The sequence below is a fragment of the Callithrix jacchus genome, chromosome 6 (assembly GCF_049354715.1).
Source record: "Callithrix jacchus isolate 240 chromosome 6, calJac240_pri, whole genome shotgun sequence".
Lineage (NCBI taxonomy): Eukaryota > Metazoa > Chordata > Mammalia > Primates > Cebidae > Callithrix > Callithrix jacchus.
In genome coordinates this window covers 13,022,202-13,039,534 of record NC_133507.1, presented here as the reverse complement: position 1 = coordinate 13,039,534, position 17,333 = coordinate 13,022,202, and the positions used below count along the sequence as shown (strand labels likewise).

The following is a 17,333-nucleotide window of genomic DNA, read 5'->3' as shown; positions in this document are numbered from 1 at the left end:
CAAGGGTGGTAGCGTTGTTTTATTTTGGAGGGATTTTTGTTTGTTTGTTTTTAATCTTTATACATCTTTCAAACGTCGGCTAAGTCCTATTCTTTCTACCATGTGACAATCTCTTCTAAACTATTGTGTAACAGTTGGAAGGGATGTTAGCATAGAGGCGATTTATAGGCAAGCAGGTGACCTGCAGATGTTCCTGGGGAAACTAACCCTTTTCTTAACATGGCCTTAGAAGTACCTGCACTGCTATAGGAAAAATGATAGTCTTTCATAACATTTATAAGACATCATGTCCCCAGCAAGAATTAACATTTGGTATTAATGCACAGTTCTGGCCATAACTTCAAGAAAAGAAATTTTACAGCCAGTGATATGCTTAAATCCCTCTTGGCCTGACCTCTGTAATACACATCCCCAACCTCCTCTCACCTTCAGAAGTAGCCAGTGTGGGACAAAGATGGCTACCACAGCTATGGCCATCTGGAACCCGGTGTGCTGGAAAAGACCAGGGCAGTATGTCAATGGAGGGGGCAGATGTACTTTCTAACATCAGGCCCAGCCCAAAGCCCATCTGCTTATGCATCCAGTTTCTGGGTACAGGCAAAGGGTTACACGGGAATTATTCCTCATATATGAAAACACAATGTAATCTCACTAGTAAAACCCTGGTTGGTTTCTTTCTTCTTTCTTTCTTTCTTTTGAGTACCTGTTCTGGGAGATATGCCAAAATTTCAGGGATGATTTAACCAAAGCATCAACAACTGGACAACTTCTTTAACTCTTTGGTGGGGGTGACATGAACCTTTTGGCTGGCATCAAGCCACTACATAATGAATCCTGATGCCAGATACAGAGGGTTTGATAAATTAGAATAAAGAAAGAGGCTCCTTACTATACAACACATAAAGTAACTGGCCTCTACCAACGGGTATTTGCCATCCTAGAAGATAAGAATCTGTGTCTCTTCAAAGTCTATTCCTTGAGCACCAATGCTACAAGCTTGTCTCTTATGAAACAGTTTGGGTAATTAAATCTAGTGGAGACCAAATGTCCTGGGGACTCACAGTGCATAGTGATGTGCTGAATGAAAGCTTTGGGAGTCTTGCAAACAATCCTATTTAACTCAGGTTAATCTACTGTTTCTCACTTGACCCCAGACATTTTTTTAAATCAATATTTTGAGCCATGGAATTCTTCTTTCAAATGTATTCTGGAGAACACTGATTTAAATCTACTGCATGGCTGACAAATGAGTCCACCTCTTTTGAAAGTTTAGCTGCCTCCTCAGGAGGACTCTTGGCCGAATAAGGTAAATCCCAACCCAACTGCAAGAGGTCTTTGCCATTCCTCTTCTGATGATATGCTAATCTTGGGCCATGCACATATGCACTTTCTCTTCTCTTTATTTATTTATTTATTGTTTGTTTGTTTATTTTTTTGAGACAGAGTCTCGCTCTGCCGCCCAGGCTGCAGTGCAGTGGCATGATCTCGGCTCACTGCAGCCTCCACCTCCTGGGTTCAAGTGCTTCTCCTGCCTCAGCCTCCCAAGTAGCTGGGACTAAAGGCACCTGCCACCACGCCCAGCTAATTTTTTTGTATTTTTAGCAGAGATGGGTTATCACCACGTTAGCCAGGATAGTCTCGATCTCCTGAACTTGTGATCCACTCGCCTTGGCCTCCCAAAGTGCTGGGATTACAGGTGTGAGTCACTGCACCCGGCCTCTCTTCTTCTAATTAAGACATATTGCATGTTCTGTGGCTACTAAAGACAAAAACTATTAAAGACAAATTAGTAGACCTCACTAATTTGCTCATGAGTTTCATAAATGGCCCTGGTTGCCTAGATAAATATTAGTCATACCTCAAATAAATGCTTCACGTACATTGATTTTTCTTATGGACCCCTTTTCTTTTAAGATTATGTACAAATCCTCTTTCTTTCTACTTCAAATAATAGTCAAAAGCTATGTTTATTCTTCCTATTCTGTAATCAAAGTCACTCATACATCAAGATCATTCAAGAAAGCCTAGCAGTATGCAAGTCAATAAGAGTGGCGGGATTGTTAAGATAATCTTGGATCTACTCTAAGTTTTTTAAGTAAGTCATTTGCAAACTCCAGCACTCAAACTAGTCTAAATAACAAATTGCCCATGAGAAGCCTCAGAGGCTACAGATGACAGTCCTGTGTTGCAATCCCTTGGCCAGGATCTTTGTTCTACAGCCTTAGTTCTCTAACTGCAGAGTGCATCAGATTCACCTGTGGGCTGTGTTAAAACACAGATCTCTGGGCCCCACCCCTAGTGAGTTTCAGTTTCAGTGGGTTTAGGGAGGGGCCCAAGAATGTGCATTTCCAACAAGCCCCCAGGTGATAGGGATGCTGCTGCTCTGGCTGGGGGAGAGCACTTTGGGAATTACAATTGCACAGCAGTTCCTAATGCCCCAGGCCAGGATTACCTGGAAACTTTGTTAAAAGCACTAACTCCCACCCTTAGCCCCAGGCTCTTGAGATGGAATCTCCAGGAAGAAAAGTCAGGAATCTATTTTTATTTATTTATTTTTTTGACGGAGTCTTACTCTGTCGCCAGGCTGGAGTGCAGTGGCACGATCTCAGCTCACTGCCATTTCCACCTCCCGTGTTCAAGCGATTCTCCTGAGTCAGCCTCCCAAGTAGCTAGGACTGCAGGCACACGCCACCACGCCCAGATAATTTTTTGTATTTTAGTAGAGATGGGGTTTCACCATGCTGGCCAGGATGGTCTCTGTCTCCCGACCTCGTGATCAGCCTGCCTCGGCCCCCCAAAGTGCTGGAATTACAGGCGTGAGCCACCACGCCCAGCCAGGAATCTGTATTTTTAATAAACTCGTCAGGGGATTCAAATCCTCCAACTCGGGACTACTTCAGCCTAAGAGGGGCTTGCCTTTTAGATCCGGGCCTGGGGTCTTGACCCTTTGCCTGCCTCCTGAGCACAGGGACTCTCCCTGATGGAGGCCCCTTCAAAGTGCAAGCAGGCTGAAGACATGTGAATGCCTTCTCCAATAACTTGTCCAGTAATTGGTATATTGATTGCTAATGTCATCATGTTTTAGTATATATAAACCCCTCACTCTATTACACAGCCCCCAACAATCCAAAAAGTCATTGTTTATTCATTGTGACTCCCAAACTGGCCCTTGTCAGCTCCTGCTGGAGGGCTGGCTGATAAAAATCAGCAGATGATTGGACGCACACATTCTTAACATGACTGACCCATGACATCTCGGAGGCCAGCTCCAGAGCCTGTCATTACAGTACAATACTTTCCTTTCTTCCTCCTTATCTAGCCCAGATGACTTCGAGATTTTTATTAACTCATTAATGACTGAAGATGTCATTAGAACCAGTGGGAATGGTTTTTTTTTTTTCCTTTCTCTCTCTCTCTTTTTTTTAAGTGGGAATAAGTGTGCAATTTGCTGGGAAGGCGGGAGGGGCTCCTTGATGAAACAGCTAAGACAAACCTAAGTGGAGAGACTCTTGGACTTTATTAGAATCTGAAATCTGATTGACAGGTCCTGGGCCTGAAAATCTGCAGACAGAAATACCGACTTGTTTCAGAAACACATTGGGAAGAATGGGAAAATCTGATCAAGGAAATAGTGACCCATGAAATTCAGTGATTTTTTAATTGTGTTGTGGATCCAATCTTTCCACAAACATAACAGCTAAAGAAACAAACAAAAAAAAAGAGTAAAGCTACTGAAACCTCTAAATGTTTCTTAACCTACACATTCATTTAAACTATATCATTTTTCTGTGTGCCTTTAATTTTCACATCTGCAAAATTGCTTTTAGAAATCAAATTAGATCTTTTGAAGGCACTTACATTGCAGCAACCTTATGTTTTTTTATATACTCTCGGGTTTCAGCCTTCTCATCTGGGTTGTGTGTCCAATTAATGGGATATCTCACGGAAGCACTAATCATTTTGAAAACTTAAGAATATAAAAAGTAAGCAGACTATTTTCATTATAACTGATTGGATTGAGAATAAGCTACAGGGGAAATGTTCAATAATTATGATAACTTTTTTAGAGGAGATCACAAAAAAAGTCAGTCACAGAAGGTGTTTTCATTGCGACAAAGGCTTTGAAGTCCAGTTTCAGTAGATTCCTCTTTGGGGTTCAGCCTCGGGCATGTCAGAAGGCTGCTCTGAGAGTGGGTTTTACACTGATTTTTATCAGCTCCAGATAATTCACTTGGCAAAGAAAACATCTATTACTAGATGTATCTCATATGTTACTGAATGTTTACTAAATTTTACTACTGTCAAAACACATTGTAAATGAACAGATCCTTATAAGACCCAGGGAAATCTATTCCTCCGAAGAGAAAACGATTGTCTGAAGACCTAAAAAGATTTTTGCCCAAGGAAATTATTTCCAGTAAACTATGACCAAGATTTAAATAAGCTTTAAGCCAAGTTTTATGCTTAAGTCACCTAATTATGTCTTTCTTTACTTATTTGCCTAGTGAATAATGTTATTAATTACATGTTATGGTAAATAGATAGAATAGTTAATATTTATAGATTAATTAAATACAATAATTTTATCTAATTCAGTAATAACAGTGCTGAATTTTACTTTTTTGCATTTCTGAACATGATGCCAAACACCCAGATCAAACCTGGGGAGGAGAAGAGAGTCAAAAATCCAGATGTTATTAAAGATCCAGATGTATGGTATTAAGTAAACAGAACATCAAGGATTTTTACTTTGTTTTTCCATTTTCATCCAGATGTTTGGTGTCATATAGACACAGTCTTAATCTGTTCAGTCATAATCACAGCATTCTTTAATATTGTTTGCCAATATTTGACTCCCTTCTTCACAAAATGATCTCTAAAAATACTATGTAATTCATTCATGAGGAAAACAGGGATATTTTCTTCAGAAACAAATATATAATGCCCAGTGGGCTCATAAGACAAGATAACCATCCAGTATAGGGCCCATCCAGGATGGTGCCCATCCAACATTTTCTTTACGTTGGAAAATATTTCATATCTGCATTTTAAAATGATGAAAGTAAATTCAACTTAAACGGTTGGAATGGCAACTTAATTTTAATTGACATGCACATGTGAATTTCAGTCCTAGTAAGTAGCTTTGAAGAATAACAGACTCTAAGTGTAAATGACAGTCATCTTTTCAATGGGCTCCTTTCCCAATTCATTCACTTATCATTAAATCCTAAAATAGATGACCTGTCATTTTAAGAATAGTTTCTGCTCTGCAAGTTTGGGGACATTAAAGCACTGACCCAGGGACTTCAGAACTTGATGTTGAACTCCAAAATCTCATTTTCTGTGTGACCTTGAGCCAGTCACTTAACCACTGAGCCTTAATTTTCTCTTCCTTAAAAAAGAAATAAATAATAGACCTGATTCTAGTGAATCCAAGGATCTAAGAAGAAGAACTTGGGGAGGGCAAAATCCTTTATGAGTACAAAATTATCATTAATACACAGAATATTTTATCATGAGTATTACATATCATTATTACATAAATGGTCTTACTATGTAAAAGTGTCATTACGGTAAAAATGAAATCCAAGAGGGCACAGTAGAGATGGTCATGCTGAAAAGACCTGGTCAACTATTTGCCGTTTACAAATTAAATACAGGAATGACTATAATCCCTGGATGTGCAAAGCAATACCAGATTCTTTTTTTTGAGACGGAGTTTCGCTCTTGTTACCCAGGCTGGAGTGCAATGGCGCGATCTCGGCTCACTGCAACCTCCGCCTCCTGGGTTCAGGCAATTCTCCTGCCTCAGCCTCCCGAGTAGCTGGGATTACAGGCACGCGCCATCGTGCCCAGCTATTTTTTTGTATTTTTAATAGAGACGGGGTTTCACCATGTTGACCAGAATGGTCTCGATCTCTTGGCCTCGTGATCCACCCGTCTCGGCCTCCCAGCAATACCAGATTCTACTTCCTTGTACTGCTGTGCTTTACCAAGCCAAATCTGAGAAACAATTTTAGTGCTACGCGTTTCATGGCACTAAAGACGAATCATAAAGCACACTGTATCTCTGATTACAATAGGACACTTCCGCCAATCTAGGACCCTACCCTTGGCTGACTGGTGGACTTAACTTTGACGGACACATGCACCCTCCTCCCTCTTGGCCAATGGCAAAGACTGAAGCCTTCGCATAGAGCAAATTGTTGCAGCCGAATATTCAAACAGATCTCATGTTTCTATTGTAACAGATTTCTACCTGTTTCATGATAGAAACAGATCTCATGGTTTCTATCATGGGAGATTGCATCCACTTTTTTTCCCCCGTAAGTAATATGTACACCCTAGGAAGTTATCATCAAAGAACAAGCTCTTAGCCAACATTCCTCCCACAATATAAGAGAGTTTCCGAGCGAGAAATCAACCCATGCATTTATGAAATGCTAAGCACTAAAAATCTCTGAAACACTTTAGTTGTATGCTTTTTTTGTAATGGTTCCAAGATTTTGGGAAGAAACATGGAAACTTTTGGGTTGTGCATTTAAGATAGTAAAAGATTCAGGAAGTACAAAAAAGGGAATAAAATAAATTGAAAGGAAGATAATTTAGTTAATTAAAAAAATTTTTTTTAAATCTGCAGTGTCAAGATGCTATGGTCAAAAAAAAAAAAAAACAGAAACAAAAGCAAAAACTCACACATCACGAAATTTCTTTCAAAGTTTAGTCCAACTCTTTGCTCAATTATATGACTATAGAGAAGACAGGATGAATAATCAAGTTTTAGTTCTTCAACTCTGAAGGCACAAATCACTCATTAGCATGTTGCTCTGTTTGATGCAACTTACTTTTGAAGAGCCAGAAATCAATACAAAAGGAAACAATAATAATAAAAGGAAAGATTTCTACTGTCATAATAGGGAAAGGTGTGTGAGCTGGAAGGAAGTATAGTACAGAAGCCCATGACAAGTCATGATAAATGGGTCGTTATAAAATTCATGTTTAGGCAGCACCAGGCCGGGGATAATGCCATTCGTCATGGCAACACGAGGCCGCTAATGAGCCCTCATTGCATATTCATGTTTGTGGCGTTTCTTCCCTCCCTCCCACCCTCAACTAGTGCCTGGAAATATCTCTACCTCAAGCTGAAGCTCAGCTTAGGCCTTCTTCTTTTTCTTCTCTCTCTCTCTTTTTTTATTTGTTATGTTGCAGCAATTACACTGTAAAAGTGCTGCCCAAGATTGATTGCTCTGATCTGTAGTTCAATTGTAAATTAGAATACACATCCCCCCAGGGACACACGGCCCCTATTTGTGATTAAGAAAAAAGCCCCATAATAGACTAATAGCTAAAGTTCTCTCTCTTTTACTTTCAGGCAATTAGCTTGATGAAATGGCCTCTTTTTGTGTACCCTGGAAGTGTAAACCGATATCATAATGAAGTATATGATGTTTATTCTATTATTTTCACCTTGCTGGGTATGCAGGAATGCATAAGTAATGGCTGCTTTGTCTAGTACGTTTACTGATTCACAAGTAAACTATTTCTTAAAGATGCAGTGTATGCTTTCTGAGGCTTGAGTTAAGCAACTCCTAACTGTGGATTAACCTTCACACAAATGCCTACTGCAGGGGAGGAAAATGAATCCCCCAGGTCGGGGGACAGCATGATGCTGATATTCAAGAGGACTCCAGTCAGTGGGGCTGCTGTGGGATGGATGTGGTGACAAAGTACAAGTGCCAGCACTCAGGATCAGTGAAGACAGCAGGAAACTTTGGAAAAGTGTTCGATAGTGGCTTTTTGCTCAAAGAGACTCCACCTGACTATAATGTACCCCTCATCTCCCCCAGTTACTTGTGGAACACCAACTCACTTTCTTTTCTAAGGTGGCTGAAACTCTTCCTACACCATGGTTATACAGTTGTCGCTTTTTTTCCCCCCAGTGGATTGCACCCTCACTCATCCACCACCCAAAAAAAAAGTCTTGTAGTTTCAAGGTCCAACGCATTGGCAAGAAAATATTCTTCAGCTTCTTATATGCACCAGATGACAGAGGTTTTGACCACAGAACCAACGAATCACTTGCAGTTGGTGCATTACCAAAGCCATTTGTGTTCTTCCTCTGCAATGTCTTTTTTTTTTTTAATTTTGAGACAGAGTTTCGCTCTTGTTACCCAGGTTGGAGTGCAATGGCGCAATCTCGGCTCACCCCAACCTCCGCCTCCTGGGTTCAGGCAATTATCCTGCCTCAGCTTCCTGAGTAGCTGGGATTACAAGCACGTGCCACCATGCCCAGCTAATTTTTTGTACTTTTAGTAGAGACGGGGTTTCACCATGTTGACCAGGATGGTCTTGATCTCTTGACCTCGTGATCCACCCGCCTCGGCCTCCCAAAGTGCTGGGATTACAGGCTTGAACCACCGCGCCCGGCTGCAATGTCTTAATATTTGTTCTGTTTTCATTCATGAGGATCTCAAAATTAGAGGGAAAAAAAAGGGTGTTGTGCATGGCAAGATAGAAAAAAAGGAAAAAATAGAAAAGAAGTAATATAAATAGAAGAAAAAAGAAAAATAAAAATATATCTTGGTCTAAAGCATTTTATGGTGGGTAACTTAACAAGATGTTAATTAGTGTTTCAATTCTACATTCTAATTCCCTGCTGTTCATCAGCAACCCAGTTTGTTTCACCCCCCACAAATCCTTTCTGGGTTTGTATTGTCTAAACAAATCCATCCTTGTCTTCTTTAACATGAATTTGATTTGAGTTTCTCGAAAATATAAGGAAATCATATTTATGGCAAAGGATCTCATAATTTTTAATGCTGAGTTTGATGGGCACTTTTAGATGTCTTATATTTTTAAAGTAATACGTGAGATACTCGTTTGTCACATATAAAATGTGCTTGCTTTTCCTCCAGGTACTTCAGCTCCTTCTTGGTTAACTAAAACATTTGGGGGAAATTTTGTTACTATATTCTGGAAAGCAATTCTACTGTTATATCATTTCCAAAATCCTATAAAGTGAGCTGCCAAAAAATATTTCATGAAAATTCACTTTATGTCTTCTTTTCTAAAAATCAAAAGTTTTTATCAGGTCTTATTTGGGGTGCTGACTTTCTCTTTAACTTGTACAACATTGAACTGCCTTCTAAGTTATAAACCTGCAAGACAGTAAATGTAAATTCTCATCCCTCTCAGAAACTTTTGAATGGCTAGCCATGTTGCCGTATTTAAAATATGCTATTTTCAATTTTCAAATGATATTGAACTGGGTAGGTCTTCTCATTCACTTATATAACCTGTCACTTTTTCTTTTCTTGAGATGGAGTCTTGCTCTGTCACCCAGGCTGGAGTACAGTAGCATGATCTTGGCTCACTGCAATCTCCACCCCTGGGTTCAAGCGATTCTCCTGCCTCAGCTTCCCAAGCAGCTGAGACTACAGGCACGCGCCACCACGCTAAGTTTTTGTATTCTTAGTAGAGACCAGTTTTCACCGTGTTAGCCAGCATCTCCTGATCTCGATCTCCTGACCTCATGATCCGCCCGCCTCTGCCTCCTGAAGTGCTGGAATTACAGGCATGAGCCACTGCACCCGGCCAACCTGTTACATTCTTAAGTACACTTTTTCTAGAATAAGAATGCCTCCTATTTACAAGGTGCTTTATAATGTTTAAAGTTTTTTCAAATAGATTGCCTTATATAAATAATTCTATGAGATAAATGAGCCAAATAACACCTTATTATTACCCCAAAGTTAGAGGGGGAAAATTATGACTCAGAGAGGTATGTGACTTGCCGAGTCATAGGTTAGTAAATGCAAAGTTGAGGCTTGTCCCCAGGTGTGTAACTCCAAAATAAGAGCTCTTTCTGGTACGCAATGCTGCCTCTTCACTAGGTGTACATTCCAGAAGCAGCAACTTGCTGAAATCTCACAGCCTCAATATAAACAAGGTTTGTGATCTTTATTCATACGTGCTCAGGATTAACAAATGAGTTGAATGACACTTATATGCATGCACACACAAACACGCACACACACCCTCCTTGACAAATAGGGAAAAAAGTAATAAAATTCATACTGCACTGTTATCTACCAAGCTAAATTTAAGATAATCTATGTTAGATTATAAGCATATGCTTAGACTGGGTACGTACCAGGCACAGAATTGAAGCAATTATCTACGTAATTCAAATTTGAGGGACAGGGGGATTACCACTCTTCTTACAGTCGATTGATTGGGTTTGTATGTTTAGAGATTTGGTCGAGCCTTTTCACCAAACATCTCTTCAGACCTTTGCACGGCTATTCCCTCAGCCCACCCCTACACCATCTCATGTATTTCCATCTGAGTGACTCAACCCTGACCACCAATCTAGATTCAGCTCAAAAAGCACTTCTCCCTGGAGACATTCGCTGACCTCTATCCATCCCTTTATCCCTGTTCCAAATACCTCTTTGGTTTCCTCTCCACTAAGGAGCCTCCTTCATCCCAGTTTTGAAGCCAGTGAAGACAGGATTCTTGAAGCCAGTGAAGACAGGATTTGGATCTAGAATTCAGCAGATATAAACATTTTAAAAGGTGTGGTGGACCTGTCTGCCAAGGTGGCTCCCATGCTCCAGACCCCCTGTGTACCAAAGAGCCGTGCTCAGAGCACTGGGATTAGCAAAGCAGCTGTAGGCTGTTCTTTGCAAAGTAATGGCCACCATTTCCGTCAGCAGTGGGCACCTAACTCGTGGTCTGCCCATTGTTGGAGTAGCCTTGAGATGATAACTTCACCAAATAAAACATCTAGAGCAGAAACCACTGAAGTAGGCAAAATCATGTCGGCCACGATTTTTATGAGAAATTATTGCTGCCTGAACTTGAGAAAGAAATGAATCCAGAAGTAATCCCTAAACACTGTATAGATACTTCCAAATCTCAGGTGTAATGTTACCTAAACATAGGAGAAGTAAGGGTATGTGTCATTATCTCTTCATTTATTCATGTTTTCCTTCATTCAACAAATGCTTATTGAGCCTTGAGGAGATAATCATAAAAACGACATCATTCCGGCTCTCATAGTCATGGAACTTACAGTTTAATGGGAGAGATAAATATTATATAATCACACTAATGAATAGAACATGGCATACAACAATATATACACAAAGTAAAAGTAAGAATAAAGTGGAACTTACAGTGAAGCCTTAATATAAACAAGTGCTTCAGTATAGAAGGTCTTGCAATAGAAACCTGAAGAATGAAGTTATAGATAAAGGTATTAGAAAAAATAAAAGGATTTCCAAAAACATGTGGAAAGGTCCAGGAGTAGGAAACAGCTTGGAAGTTAAAGAAATTACCAACAGGCCATTGAGCTTGGACCACTAGTACCTGGAGATAAAGTAGAATGTGATGAGCCATAGGTGAGCAGAGCCACATCACAGAGCCTTGTAGACCACAGGCTGAGGTAGGAATTTTGGGAGCCACTTTTAAGTCCAGTGCAAAGCACCTGAGGGGTTCTAAGCTGGAAAGGCCAATGATCAGACCCACAGCAGCTGAGAGGGTGATAGTGTTGTCCCATTTTGAATAAGAAACCTCAATTTGTTAGGAAAGAAACACACAACAGCTATATTTTACCAACACCAACTAACCAATTATGTCTAGAAAAACACTTTACCTTCCCTGGGAGAAAACAAACCCCTCTTCACCCAATAAGAGGGAAGCCCAGTGCCAGGCCTGTCAGCATTGAACGGGGATGATCTGATACCAGGTATAATATCAAAGAACTTTTTTTTCTTTTTTTTTTTGAGACTGAGTCTCACTCTGTTGCCCAGGCTGGAGTGCAGTGGTGTGGTCTCAGCTCACCACAGCCTTTACCTCTCAGGCTCAACTGATCCTCCCAACTCAGCTTCCTGAGTAGCTGGGACCACAGGTGCATGTCACCATGACCAGCAAATTTTTATGTTTTTTGTAGAGGGTGTTTTCACCATGTCACCCAGGCTGGTCTTGAACTCCTGAGCTCAAGCCATCCTCTCGTCTCAGCCTCCCAGCATGCTGAGATTACAGGGGTGAGCCACCATGCCTGGTCTTCGAAGAGCTTTTGAGTCAGTTCTGAGAAACACTGACTGCTCTTGTCATAGGAAGCCATCTGCTAAAATGCGATAGTACAACTAGAAGATGCCTTATGGGGTCTGCATGAAATACAGTCAGAGACTGGTTCAAAGATCTCATAAAATAGTCATTCTCAGCGTCTTGAAATGCTGGCCTTGACCTCATAACATGCTCCTGAGTCACTTTCCTACACCCACTGATCTGGTTAGGACCCATCCACGCCAAACCACAGATCCCTGTTAGAGCACGTTGCTGTCATTGCTTGCTAATGGTCTTACCTCCTGCACTCAGCAGTGAGCTCCACAGAACAGGAAGAGCATGCATCTTACTTGCCCCTTTCTCCCTAATGCCCAGTACAGTGCAGGGCACTTTTAGATGCTTAGTCATGTTGATGTGTTTCATTTGTGTTACAGTATGCAGCACTATGTGTTGTCATGGGTGATTTGTTTTTCTATCTGTTCCTGTGAGTTCTTTGCGAGTAGAATCCATGCCTCCATCTTTGCATCTCCAGTTTATCAAAGAGGCTGGCTCATTGTTGGCACTTGATTAGGATTGATTAATTGATCAGTTAATTAACATATGGATAAAGCAATTAGGTATAAAGGATCTTCCTAAATGCAACCAACTCTACCTCTCTTTTAGTCAATCACAGATGCATAAAACCACATTGTCTGAGAATCTTACATGTCTTCAGTATTCATTGGTGAGAGATGTGTTTTATGCTGCTGTTTTATGCATTTCTACATGTGATTATACACCCCAGAAAAGAGTGCATGTAAAACTGCTGAAGCCTGAATAAAGCCTCTAACTGAGTTAACAATATTGAATCCATTTCCTAATGTTTAGAATGTGCTGTGGTTATGTGATATGCTGTCTTTCAGGAAAGCTGGGTGAAGGGTACAGGAGATCTCTCTGGATTATTTTTACAACTTCAGTGAGTCCTTTACTATTTCAAATAAGATGTGGTAATTTTTAAACACTTTCTGATTTTTATGTTTATACTTTTACATATATTTATATATATTTCTATAACATCGAAAATAGTTTAAATGTCATAAATAATAATTAAATGATATTATCATATATTACACTAGCATACAGGAAAGAAAATTCCCTAATGTGGGGATTTGGGGCACTATTCTTTTTGTCTGGCTAGGTTGGCATTTAAAATATACTAGGAGAGGAAGGAGATGCATTACTTTTGCCTGATTCAAGCATATTTTCGAAATGATGTTTTCATAAGCAAAGTGCCAACAGCTATGATCTTATCTTCTCTCTTCTTTGTATCCTAATTCTGGTCAATAATAAGTATTTCTGCTCTCTTCTGCAGATTTTAGGTTTTGGAAGAGAGGATGCAATTATAAGCAACGGGAAACTGTTAGCAAAAAACTCACAAGAAGTCAGAGAGCCTTTAAACTTTTTTCTACCCAGTGTTGTCCTTTTAAGAAATAATGTCAGTTTTAGAGAGTGATGCTTTAAATAAATAAGGCTGGTGTTTACAGTATTACTGGAGTTTTAAATGACATGTTCAAGATCCCACTGTTGGTTACATGGATAACAATGTAGGTCATCATATCTAAACTCCGAAGCATGGTAGGCAATTCTTCTACTCTCTGAGAGATCTGAAAGCCACCCACAAAAATTCCATATGGCAGATTAAGGTAAAATTTCAATATCTCTTAAACTTCTTAAACATGTAAGTTCAGCAAAAAAAAAAGTCTTTTAGCATAAAAAGCTGCAGTTTCCAATACTATTCAATTAATTAGCTTCCAGTAGTAAATCAAATAAACATTCTGAAATAGCCTGTAGATGTCATAAACCTAAAGTCAGGTTCAAAGGATGAATGCCATTCTCCCATACACTTTCTCGTTTTTCAGGAAACTGCAAACTTGTCAGTAGGTACATCTAAGCAGTATACCCTGTAGTTTTATGATAACATACATACACTAAGTTCAGCTCAAGGTATGGCATGGTAGCTTCATCTTACAGACCCACCGGTTTGTCCCAGAGAGATTCTGAAGGAGACAGTATAATAACCAGGTGCAGGAACACAGTGCCTCTCTGCTTGCTGGAAAAGCTCATTAGAGAAGGGCATCCATCTTTACTTCTTCAGGATAGTAAAATAGAGTTTAACCTAGTAAAGGAAAGGGAGAAAAAATGCAAGAATGTTCTTAGGATCTATCATACTGAATCATGAATCAAAGAAGAAGAAACTATAATTACCTCTCATTCCATCGAACAGAGAAATCTCTTCCACACGATCTTTTGTGTGGCAAGAATAAAGCTTCATTCCAAAGAAAATCCAGTTAAAATATTCCAAAAGAGATAAAATACAAGATCCCGCAGCTCTTCAATGCTTGCTACTGGCCAAATCTTGCAATTAGAATCAGTCACTTTAAGTGCTGAAGTTGTATGATGCTAATAGATCACTTTATAATGTGAGCAGTTTTTAAAGTCGTATTTAAATTTCCATCGTTACAGTACTGAATGCCGGTTGCGTCTGTCCATTCTGATATAGGTTCTTAAATCTCCGTAGGGTACGGACTAGTGCTTACCTAGGTATTACTTGATTCTGGCTTTAATTCTCAGAGGCCTGAATTAGAGCTGTAAAATGGACTGTATTTCAACTTTCTCCCTAAATGTGTTTATGTTTATTTTCAAGCCACATGATGAGGGCTCCCTTTGATTTCATAATTATTTTATTTCAAAAAATAGAAATTGAGGTGAGGTGTATATGTCTGAATGTGTGTGTGTGGTTTTCTTTAAGAAAATGAAATGAACCAGAAAATAAGCCCTTAGCAGTAACCTAAGAAATAAAACAAAATCATTTACAACACATGGGATGTTGCAGGGTATGTCAAGATTAGATGGTTTTAAGGGAGCTATCCTGAATGTGGAAGCAATTATAATGAAATTCATGAGTCATTAGCAAACATTCCATATTGTGTTTCTCATTTCTGGGTCAATGTTACTAGGAAATACAGACTTAAGATTTAGATGTTTCATTGACTTCAGCGCTACATTATAGACAGTTGGACTATACAACAACATAGGGCACAAGCTCTAGGGTTTTAAAGTTCTTCACTTCTCAGATGGAGGCAATTTGATCCTAAGATACCTATGAACAAAGTAACTTCAAAAATGTATTAGTAAGAATTAAGTTGGTGATAGAAGGGTTGTCTGTACATGTAAAGAATTACATGGTGCAAATGCATACTGGTGAATGTCGGTGGGGATTTTGCCTGTACGCTGCTTGGTATGCAAAATGGCTGGTGAACTCAAGTACCCGACACTGTAGGTAATGGGAACCAGATGTCTAACAGAGAGAGAAAAATATTTTATAGCAATAAATGTGACATTGACTCTTAAAGGGTTTGCTGTTGTTAAACAACTTCCCATTCTTACTTTCCCTCATATTTTAATGCAGTTTCAAGTAGATTGTGTAAGGAAATTATTTTCATATTTTAAAAGAAAAAGTATTCAACTTACCACTAACTTATAAAATGCAGATATAAGGAGAAATGGTTGGAATAAGATAATTTTGGAATTCATTCATTTACCAAAGCACTGTCCTCAGCAATGTAAAAAAATATATGAAGGTAAATAAAGCATAATTCCTCCTGCCCTTAAGGAACTCAAAACATACTAGATGTGATAAGATTCACACAGCTGGATGGGGACATGGCACAAGCAAGCCCTGGGAAAGACGCACAAAGTGTTCCGAGAATTCCAAGGAGGAAAAGAAAAGGTGATGGCCAGCAGGATCCATGAAGGAGGGTCCTGCTGATCCATCCTGCTCAACGTCTCCCCCGTCCACCCCCTCCTCTGCACAGCACTAGGCCACCTTGGTGAAGGCCCTCCTGCTCTCTGGCTAATGCAGGGGTCTCCAGTAGCTCGGCAGCTTTGCTCTCTCAGCATTGCCACAGTCATGCCCCGTGCAACCCTGACTTTGCTGCCAGGATGGTTGTCCAAAAGCACTAATCCAGCTGGGAAGTAGGGTGCCCTGATGATTAAATTGCAAGCTCTGTAATAAAGCTTGGGGTTCACTTCCTGCTTTGAGGTTTTTTGGTTGTGACCTTGGAGAAGTCACTTAGCCGATCTCCCTCTGTAATAGCAAGTGTCTTATAGGCTTGGAGTCAGCATTTCATGAGGTGCTGCACACAATGTGCTTTGCACGGCACCAGCATGGAGTCAGGGCACTGTTGGAAACTCTTTTAGCTGTGACATCGAATCACGCTTGTTTGTTTGTTTGTTTGAGACAGAGTCTCACTCTGTTGCCCAGGCTAGAGTGCAGTGACTCACTGCAACCTCCGCCTCCTAGATTCAAGCATTTTGGAATTCATTCATTTACCAAAGCAGCCTGCCTCAGCCTCCCATGTAGCTAGAATTACAGGTGTGTGCCATGACACCTGGCTAATTTTTTGTTGTATTTTTAGTAGAGATAAGGTTTCGCCAGGTTGGTCTTGAACTCCTGACCTCAAGTGACCACCAGCCTTGGCCTCCCAAAGTTCTGGGATTACAGGCCCAGTCTAGTTTTTACAGAGCAGAATCCAAAGCCTCTATTTTTGGCATGCCAGACTGTTCATGAGCTGGCACTCACATACTTCTCCAATTCTTTTTCTTGATCCCTTTCATTAAATACTCAACTCTCTTGCCATCCTTGTCAGCTTGTCTTTGTCCAAGCGGGCCTTCTGTGCTCCAACCCCATGCCTCTGCACATGCTGTTGCCGCTGCCTTAGGTGCTCCACTTTCCTTCCACCACTCTGCATTGCAAATACCTGCTTAAACTGCAGGTCTCCCTCTCCCAGATCTTTCTGACTCTTCCCTGCTATCCTGTGAAAGAACAAAGGCCTTCTTCCCATAGGCTATGGGCCTTAAACTCACAGGGCCCACACACACAAATAGCATAAATAAATGAAGTCATACAGGATAAGACTATAGGGAGTGGTGGGGCTGTAGTTGAAAAGGAGAATTCATATCTTTGCTTTTTGAGATGGAGTCACATTCTGTCACCCAGACTGGGGTGCAGTGGAGCAATCTCCGCTTACTACAACCTCTACCTCCTGTGCTTCTCAGGTTCAAGGGATTCTCCAGCCTCGGCCTCCTGAGTAGCTGACTGCCATCATCCCTGGCTAATTTTTGTATTTTAAGTAGAGACAGCATTTCACTATGTTGGCCAGGCTGATTTCAGACTCCTGACCTAAGTGATCCACCCACCTCAGCCTCCCAAAGTGCTGGGA

At 40.3% G+C, this 17,333-nt stretch overlaps 1 protein-coding gene across 3 annotated transcripts in view; it reads right to left on the bottom strand.

Annotated features, from left to right (window-relative positions):
- Positions 1-9,941: 9,941 nt before the first annotated feature.
- Positions 9,942-17,333, bottom strand: part of LOC103793609 (uncharacterized) — a 60,889-nt gene continuing 53,497 nt past the window's right edge. For 2 of the 3 annotated variants that reach the window (XM_078375997.1, XM_078375996.1), the window contains one exon: positions 14,089-14,227. The gene's annotated coding sequence lies outside the window, so the exon portion shown is untranslated. Of the gene's footprint in view, positions 10,547-11,180; positions 11,236-14,088; positions 14,228-17,333 lie in introns of those variants that run through there. The other variant, XR_013536626.1, reaches the window with a different exon arrangement.